The 8933-nt window shown below is 34.9% G+C and overlaps 1 long non-coding RNA gene and 1 pseudogene across 2 annotated transcripts; one reads left to right on the forward strand and one right to left on the reverse strand.

Moving 5' to 3' along the window:
• Positions 1-2078: 2078 nt before the first annotated feature.
• Positions 2079-4583, forward strand: LOC147483545 (uncharacterized; annotated as a pseudogene). The gene is made up of 5 exons (XR_015204186.1): positions 2079-2779; positions 2865-2969; positions 3043-3092; positions 3182-3363; positions 3564-4583. The product of XR_015204186.1 is annotated as an uncharacterized LOC147483545 (transcript).
• Positions 4584-8639: 4056 nt separating this feature from the next.
• LOC147483546 (uncharacterized) lies at positions 8640-8933 on the reverse strand. The gene is made up of 2 exons (XR_015206525.1): positions 8884-8933; positions 8640-8771 (listed from the first exon to the last, which is right to left on the reverse strand). It is a non-coding gene; the product is annotated as an uncharacterized LOC147483546 (long non-coding RNA).

The raw sequence follows: 8933 nt of genomic DNA on the forward strand, positions 1-8933 counted from the left end.
TGCATTTTTTTTTGTTTTTTATAATTTCAAGTTCCTATACTTTATGTAAACTATAGAACAGTTCCTATTTTTTATAGTAATTATTGGATAGTCTCTATACTTTACAATAACCACATAATAGTCACTACACTTTGTCTAAATTAAATATTAGTCCCTATATTTTATCTAAACTACATAAAATTTTTATGCTTTTCTACTCTCAATGTCCTATATTGAATATTATAAATTGCCCCTATGTGCTATTTTTTTTTTAATATGTTTTGTTGCAATATTGCCACTTTATAATTATTATGTATTCTATTGTTCTCTCTCTAATCTAAGGGCAAATAATTACTAATTTTTTCGGGAATTAACCCAAATCTAATTATCTAACCTTAGTTCCAAATTTATTGGTTTTAGAATATATATGATGAAATTGAAGAACAAATAGATGATACATTATGAAATTGAAGAATAATTTAGAGCATCTCCAATAGGGAGTATGTAAACAGTATAAATTGTAATATTTACACCCCCCAAAACAAAAAACACTGTTCTAACGAAGAATGTATACCGTATCTAATAACTATCAACTAATAATAGGAGGGGGAAATTCCCTTCCACGTTTTCACATTGTTAAAAGTATGGACGTCACTTTAAGTGACGTGTGGAGCTAAAATAGCAAGGGCAACATTCGGAATGACGTTCCAGCAAACATGAATGGAATAAAAAGTCGACATTGATTCCTTCTCTCCATCACTCCGTCTCATCCATCAATCCTCAACACAACGCAATCGAATCGACGGAAGCAACGTCAAAAAGTGAAACTAATCCAAAAGCACACATAAACTATACACAACATCAAGAATTGGGTTGTTTGATACTTTGATGTTGTTCTTCTATTGACTATTGTGAATCTGTCTACTTCTTTTTCTCACTTCATCTCTATTGCAAAAATCAAGAACTATATATAACGTCAAAATTTCAAAGTTTGATGGGGTACATTATTTTTTTATTATTAATTAATTAAATGAATTGTTGGATTTATTGAAAAAGACTGAAGAGGAAGACTTGTACGTGGTTATCTTGAATGAAGGAGAGATGATTTTAAAATTTGGGCATAGATAATTGTTTGAATCAATTGCCATTGAAGCTACTGTTTTTAGATTTGGAGCATCGGATTGTCGATTCTAGATGTTTCCATAATTTCACCCTTCTTGCTCTTTATCTTTCTCTGTCATTTGACGACAAATGAAGTAACGTCTTTATATTAAATAGCTCATACGTTATTTGAAACAGCGCCCCTCTTCTTAAGTTACACATTCATATAATTTCCCCATTGGAGAGAGTTCCGTGTGTAAATTTGCATGGTATTACATTGAAGTGGAATGGAGAGTGTAAAAGCCTAATAGCACCTATGTAGAGTCTATATGTAGAGGTGTAAATTCACATACTCTATTGGATATGCCTTTGTAAAAAGATAATCAAATTGAAAAAAGTTGAGAGAAAATAGAGATTATTATTCATTAATTATAAACTTCATCACCATCATCTATCAATTTCACCTTAAGACCCATTATTGTTGCTCCACCTTAACAGTTGCCAAAATTATGTTAAGAATCCCTAAATATAAACTCTTAAACTTAAGTGGATGGACAATGATATGATATAAAATCTAAGAATGTGTTCCAATTGTTTTTATTACTTTGTAAATTTCAATGTTTGATATTGTTGTTGCAATTCCAAATGGAATTTAGATTTTTCACCATTACAAAATTCCACTAATTTTAAAAATTGTAACTATAGAATTCCACTAATTTTAAAAACCAAAATTCTATAGCAACCGAATCTTTTGAACTGAATTTGTGAACACACTGACGTGACACTCATCAGGCAGGGGGTGCGTGTGTATTGCTCAAAGAAGTACTGCAAATCAAAGTCTCTCTGCTTGCCACGTCAATGTGTTCACAAATTCGATTCAAAAGTGTGTGTTGCTATAGAAAGACTCTTTTAAAAATTGTAACTATATGCATACCACGCTCATCAAGAGCGCATATTTGCCAACAAGTTTAATTCACATCGGAGACAACTAATACTTGAGCCATTCAAATAAAAAAAGTCAACTTGATTTTATTCTATAATTCGTACTTTCTGCCATGTTAATTAGGGCTTGGGGCTAAAATAAGTACTTGATAGTTTATTGTTACAGTTTTCTAACATTGAAATTTGACTTACTGGACTTTTTCCGAAAACCTTCCAACATCTACCAGCTGATCCAACAAACTGTCTGTCAGTGATTGAACATCAAGTCAAAACAATTGGTTGGCAAGCACCATTTGCTTACAAAGTAGAGTATACTTGCAACTTTGGAAGGAGGATTCTAATGGCAATTGCTGTATTTGTTATGGCAAATGCAAATAAATTACACTATTTATTTGTTTGCCACAGATTTGATATGTTTTTTAGTTTTTTTACCCATAGCAAATATTTTTTAGATTTGCCATGATTTTGATGTCAAATTTTGACTGGAGGGGAGAGAGAGGTATGTAAAGAAAAAACAAAAGCCCGGGAAAATCTCACTCTCTCTCCCTTCGTGAAGAACAACAATGGGAGTCGCCCGCAAGCTCCAACGGTACCATTAGTCTTTACAACACGTGCAATTCCATCTTTCCATTCTCTATTTCTCTCTCTCTCTCTCTGTCTCATCAAATCAATGGATAGTTTGAGAACGAAAGCTAAACAAGCAATTGTACTGTGGTTTCTCGGTTTCAGAGAAGTTTGTTGTCTTATTCTGTCTAAGGTTTCCTCTTCTTTCTCTATTACTTGTTCTTTTTTCTTTTCTTTTAACTCAAAACTACTCATGTGGAGTTGTTTGTGGCATGCAGAACATCGAAGATCTATCAATAATGCTTGAATTAATAATTAGATTATGGTAAGATGCTGAGAACAGATTGCTATTGAAAGACCTTCTTATGAAGAATACTAACCAGGTAAACGATTTCGATTTCTTTTTGAAATTTCGATTGTATGGTTTTAATTTATTGATTTATAATGTTGTTGTAGAGGCCGAAAGTTCTTACAGTTGAAGATAAATTGATGGTTCTTGGGTGAAAGTAAGTTAAACTTTTATTTCTTGCATTGTTTTGTTAGTGGTTTGTTGATTTGGTTTTGAGGTTAAGGTGTTTGTTTGTGTCATTTTTAGAGATTTGGCGAAGAGGATTACCGAAGTTGAGATGGACTAGACATTGGCAAAGAGTCAGGGGTATCTTAGGAGCAAACCTAATAGTGGTACGAGACAAAAGCTTCTTGTTGTTATTGGAGTTTATACTGGTTTTGGTAGTCGGCTGAAACGGAATGTGTTCAGAGGTTCTTGGATGCCAAGGGGTATGTTGTCTTTTCACTTAATATTGTGCATTTGAATTGTAAAATGTAATGTATTCAAAATACTGTGATTTATACTTGCTAAATCAATCTTCCGAAATTTTACTTCTTAGAATCCACTTAAGGGACCATGCAGTGTTATTTGTGGTATGAGTGTGTGCTGGCAGGTGGTGGTAGTGTGGTGTATGTGAGTGTGTGTGCAGGTGCTTCTACAGGATTATGCTTATAGGGCATTTGATCGTCCGAGGGTAAAGTCGGGTGATGTGTACAATGGGACAGTTCCTTTGAATTTGACTGGTATTAGGATTTCCGCAATGCAGCTTAGGAGTGGGAGTTTTTTTTCCAGAGGTGTGAGGTATTGGGAGTTTGAGATTCCAGTTGCAGTGGCTGTGAGACCTTATGTTCAAAGGCTTGTTCTTGTTTATCAAAATTTGGGGAATTTGTCTTTGAGTTATTATCCGTTACAGGGTTATACTTACTTGACTCCAGTGGTGGGTGTTCTTGCTTATGATGCTATTAATTTATCTGCTGTGAACTTACCCGAATTGAGTTTAAGTGCACGGGGTAAACCAATCTTGATCAATTTTAGTCAAGTGGAATCAGTGCCGGATGGGTTAAGTGTGCAATGTGTTTGGATTTGATTTGAATGGTTTGCCACAATTCACTCAACCAGTATCAAGCAATGTCTGTTCAACTTTAAATCAAGGGCATTTTGTGATTGTGGCATTTTGCGATTGGTAGTCCATCACCGGCACCTCCCCCACCGATTGGTGAAGTGCCAAACGTGCCAACTGGTGGTACTAGAAATGAGGGAAACAAATCTAAGGTGTGGATAATTATGGGTTCAGTGGTTGGTGGGTTTGTATTGTTGGTATTGTTGGGTTTCTTGAGCTTTTGGGTGCAAAGATATAAGAACAGAAAGAAGATGCTAAAGATGGAAAAGGCAGCTGAAGTGGGGGAAGCTCTTCACATGGCTTCAGTTGGGAATACAAGAGCCCCAGTTGCAATGGGAACGAGAACGCAACCGGTACTGGAGAATGAATATGTGCCTTAGATTCTTTTTTCTTTTTTTTTTCCCCCTTTTTGTACAACCCACCAACCATTCATATTCAGTTTAATTCATGAAATTGTGATTTCTTCCTGTGTCCTTCAACTGTATCTTCTTTGGTTTTGCTGCTTCTGTTAGCATGATACATTTAATACAAGAATTAACTTTTAGCATTTACTCAGGTTTCGCATTGTACATAAGGCATTCTATATGCCAAAAGATTCATTAAAGAAGGGTGAATTGTGGACTTGTGCACAGATGCACCTGTTTAAATGGTGAGTCTGCTTTTGTTAATTTATACCAGGTTCATGTCAACTTAGAAATATTTGGTTGTTTTGCTTGATATAACTTATTCAAGGGTTGCTTAATGCGAATTGTGATGTTATCAGGACAAGCGCCTGTTGCTTGGATGAATTACAGATACTAGCAAGATGCACGTGCAATGCACGCGATGTTAAAAAGAAATTGGCGTGCAATTATTTACTATGTCTGCAATTGTGTTTTGAGGTGCAGATTAGTAACTTTTCTTCTATTGTGGTTCAAATGTACACATTAAGCGTAGTTGGTATACTACAATGTGAATCTAACAATTGGACGAATATACTAATTGAACTGAAAATACGTATATAGATATTGGCAAGAAATGATAACTTGCTCACGTATTGTCTACTGAATCAATATGACGTTTAAAAATAAAACAAAATAAGCAATAATAATATCTTGGAAAAAACAGCAAGAAAAGTGAAGAGATGTAATGACACGATCACAACGCACAATAGAAATATAAGATCTCACATGAGGTATAGGTCACGTTGATTGTTATTAAATATAAGAAGAACTGGTGTTTTTGTATATCAAAATGTTTGGGCACCATCGGTCCTTCTTAAAACATGCTGCAGTAGCATCAATTCAAGGTGGCTTCCATACATGAACCACTATTTGGTTACTTTGATGTACAGTTGACGTTTGGTGGTGAACGTCTACCAGGAGCATTAATTCCATTTAGTAGCCATGAGTAGCCAAGATTGAAGGCTCACTTACGGAATCCCACTTCTTGACCCTGTCACCGAATAGTTTGGAACAAAAGTCAACAAAGTCGCGAAAAATCACCCCTGAAACAACAGGTAGAAATTCATTAATCAACAAATAATTGAATCTATATTACGGTATGCTTCCATGTGTTTTCTGAGTATAGTATGTTTAAGGTGCGTTAGAGGCTAACAATGTTGGCTCTAAGCTACTTTTTCAGTTATTGCAAGATATTCTTTCTGAGGTTTTAGAAACATAATGTCCTATGAAATTAAGAGGGGCCACAGCTACTTTTGAATCCCTTTAAGAATTCTTGGCTGCCTTCGAGGTTATATTTCTAACGTAAAGTCAATTGCTTTGTTTATGTTATCCAGTTGTAATGCTATTAAATTGGTAGAAGCGACCATATCCGTTCCAGAGAAATGTGTATGTTTGAAAGTTCAGACGGTAGATGCATTTGTTCCATAGCAGATGTTCTTATTGGTTCTTATTGTTGTTCATTTAAATTAATGCATAAAAAGTTAAAGTTAGATACAAAAGGGATGAAACAAACTAAATCAAAAAGAAATGTAACTTACCTGACATTGCTTAGCATCAATGTCACCTGGTCCTAGAAACCCATGAAAACCGACACCTAATCCATCACCCTAACCGAAAATAAGTAGATGAACGCCATTCATAGCCTCCAAACTATCAAGGGGAAAAAACAGGCCAAACAACTAATCAATGACCCTATGAATAATTTGATTAAACAAAGACAGGGAAAAAAAATTAAAATCAAAAGCTAAAACAAATCGGAAAAAAAGAAATTGGTTTGGTGATGCTACGTGGGTTGTCAATCTGTTGCTCAAGTTATGTAAGGTGCATCTACAATCGCTAATACTCTTCTTTTTTTCGCTTCTTTTGCATCATTTAGTTCGACATTTAGAGAATCGGAGGTAATCCGACAGCTATATTAATGAAGTTGCAACCTCGACGCCACATAATATGTTGAGCTTGTTACTAACAAAAATAAGTTGTAGGACTCTATCATTTTCCCTTTATCAATGGTGAGAAGCATAGTATGTAGTAGCGGAGAGCACTAATTGAATGGTTGTGGAACTAAGACCGAATTGTGTTTGACCATGTCGGAGCCAAATATGCAAATAGCCAATCCATGCGGACTCAACTTGAACAATAGTCTAGGAATCTACTTCATCGGACAATCTAAAACCAATTGAATTCTCCTACGGCAGATCGATAGACTCCTAGATGGAGTTCAAAATGAGAAAAAATGACGCTTAATTTATTGCCACTATCCTTACTTGCCGCTTATATTCTTCTTGCAATTGAAATCGCTTATACTCCATGCTTGTAAGTTTCATCTGCCAAAGAGTTCATAGCGTAAGGGGCATGAAGAAATTTCAACACGATTATCTTTCATAAAATTTATTTTCTATTAAGTGAGAACTGCAACTTGATATTCTCTTATTTATTCGAAAAGCATTTCATAATTACTCAATTCCTACACGCTTGACCAAAGCATTTGAGTTGTTTATAGGAAAAGATGCTATGGCTCTTTTGCAAAGTCGCAATATTCCTACCCATTTCTTTAGATCGACTAATTCCACAACCAAATGGGATATTTGGTAGCTTTATTGACTCTGTAGTATCTACAACTTCAAATATTTTTTCTAAGGTTTTGTTTATGTACTGCTTTAGGCTTCCAAATATTAAACTTTTCATTAGGTTTTCCCATGTAAATCTGCAACAGTGTAGATTAACCTTATTTATTTTATTTGCAAAAGTTAAACTTACATTTTTGTTTCATTTGGCTCCTAAGACTATGTAGTGTATATTCATGGTTACAGTCATTTTATTGTGTAATCAGAAAGCATTTTCTCCAATTTATTATCCATGTTTGTGAGTGTTTCTTACAAAAAATTCACTTAGCAAGGAGCATGGAGAAAATTTTGGAAATGACATTTCTACTCTGTGCATTTCCGCAATGTCATTACCGTCTAACATTGACACACCAGCAAAGTGTACTGCAATAACTTATGGTATTGTTATCAAATGTATAAGGTCCCCATGACCCATGTATGAAGGCCCTTTGAAGATAAAGAATAATGTTGTACGGTGGTCAGGCAACAAAGCAAGTTATTTTCCTTAATAGGAAGTAGTTTTAATTAGAGCTTTCCTAATCATTAAAATGAAAAGTGTAGTATATGGAACTATATATGCATGCGTGATGAAAGTCTGAAGGTGTAGAAGCTAGTGTATTAACTGTATTTATAGAGGCAGTTTCCCAACTGAACACCGAGTCCATCCACTTCCATTACAAATTAGGAGCACCATATAAAAGGCTATATAAAGTATAAACCCATGTTTTATTACTTTATAAAAGCCAAAATTAAATTACTTGCCACGTCTATTAGCTCACAAGCAGATTAGATTGCCTTAATAAAGTTGAATTTTGTGCATTTGGAACAGTTACTAAGCCTGGGAAAGTGGATACCCATAGAAAGACAATGAGCAAACTATCTTTCTTGCTTCTTAACTCCGTTTTTCTTGAGCATATCCATCTCTTTACTTTTATCGATTGACGGAAAATTGTTTAACGATTTTAGAGTGGTGCGACTGCAGCTTGACCCAAACTAATCCAAAAGGGAATCCCCGATTAGCTGCCATCTAATATTTGGTTTAAAGGCCTGCTATTTAGCACTCCTTTGTTTTGGCTCGTGTGCCAAAAAGGTTGCGCAATTCAGCACTGACCACAATAATGACCGCAAAAAGTGCAAAACTAAGCCTACCAAATTGAGCAACTTGAATATTCATATATCTAGAACACATAATTGCAACGCTTTGTAGGTACACTTTCTTGATTCATGCGAACCAAACAAGATCTAAAAGTGCTATGACAACATTTTATATAATGACTTTTGCAATATCTTTTTAACACGAAGAACTCCTCTAAATGAATGCTTGGAGAATCAAAGAGTGGAGCAAGCATTTGCATTGATAAATTAGAGTGGCAACCTCGAATTCAACGCCATGGTTTACGTATACTTGAGGAAAGGGAAAATTCATGTCCCAAAGCTTACTAATAATATCTTGTCGAAAGGAGCATGCACTCATTGAACATTACCCTGCCACATCGATGGAAAAACTTTGTAGGCATCCACGAAATGAAGACGGGATACGTAAATTGTCAAAAAAGATATCAAACAAAAATGAGTAATCTTGTATTATCATCTTCAATTTCAAGCTGCAAAGCCTCATAGATCAAGAAACAAATTTCTCATTGGATAAAAAAAAAACCCATCTTCATAGGGCCACATTTTCTTGGATGCACCTACAGATGGTAAAACTTATGAGAGGCAAGAAGAAGCATGATATTGCCAGTAAGAACACATTCGAAATGAATTTAATACACACTCCTGGTTATCTTATTATGAAGAACATACTCATAAATGTGTCTATTGCATCATTTCTATGTTGTATACACCAACTCAGA

The sequence above is a fragment of the Coptis chinensis genome, chromosome 8 (genome assembly GCF_015680905.1).
Source record: "Coptis chinensis isolate HL-2020 chromosome 8, ASM1568090v1, whole genome shotgun sequence".
NCBI lineage: Eukaryota > Viridiplantae > Streptophyta > Magnoliopsida > Ranunculales > Ranunculaceae > Coptis > Coptis chinensis.